This window comes from Arachis ipaensis, chromosome B09, assembly GCF_000816755.2.
Source record: "Arachis ipaensis cultivar K30076 chromosome B09, Araip1.1, whole genome shotgun sequence".
NCBI lineage: Eukaryota > Viridiplantae > Streptophyta > Magnoliopsida > Fabales > Fabaceae > Arachis > Arachis ipaensis.
Window position 1 is genome coordinate 238,198 of NC_029793.2, and position 969 is coordinate 239,166.

The following is a 969-nucleotide window of genomic DNA, read 5'->3' on the forward strand; positions in this document are numbered from 1 at the left end:
TTCTCTTTACTCTTTTCTTTACCTATTTACAAATCATAAACTTGGTCCCCTTTTCTCTTAAGTCTTAATTAATGCATGCTTAATTGCAATATAAGCAAAGAGTGGTGGTAGATTGTGTTTACTTGCTCGCTCTCTAGTCTACCGTTGCTATCACTATTAGTATTTTCATTACCTATTAATATTATATGAATCTTGAAAACACTAATTGTTGATGTGTACCTTATCTATGTCTGACTAGACAGCATTAGCTAACACTAGATTGTCGCAATGTCAGCTGTAAGTTTCGCCAAAAAAAAATCCAGCTAAACAAGAAAGTTACTAGAAACTAGAAAGCAAGGCCATAAATCTAGTCATGGAATGCATATTGTATCCTCGCTTTTGTAAACAAATTTGCGAGACGTGTGACAAATTCACAAATGTCACGTGAACTTTCTAAACAAGGTTGGAGGGAGGAGTAGACCGAGCAAGCTAGTTGCAATTGGCATTGTTGTTTGTTCAAAATTCATGTTTTACCTAAGTCCTTTTGTTGGGTGGGATACTGGGTATTCAGTGTACGTCATATTTTGGTAGAAGAAGGGGCCTAGGCCCAATTCCTTTTGGTAACATGCTTGTTACAAAGGGATGCTATTTGGGCTTGCTATAGAGTAGTGCCAAAATGCAAGTTTATCTTGGGAAGAAGAGTATGGTTATTGTTTTGGGGTACTGAGTAGTGAGTGCAATGCATGCAAGAATAGCAGGGGGGAGGCACATACAACTAGGCACCTCTTCCATTTAATTCAACTCTACCCCCTTAACGCTCTTATCTCTTTGTATTTACTGCATGCACTACTAGTCTGCACCTCAACCCACTCAACTCCGGGGAGAAATGAAAGCCAATCACCTAACGCTGCTCTTAACACTTGCTCTTACTCTTGCAGAATCCAGAGGGAGAATAGGAAAATACTGCGACCCATTTTACCTATTCTTGTA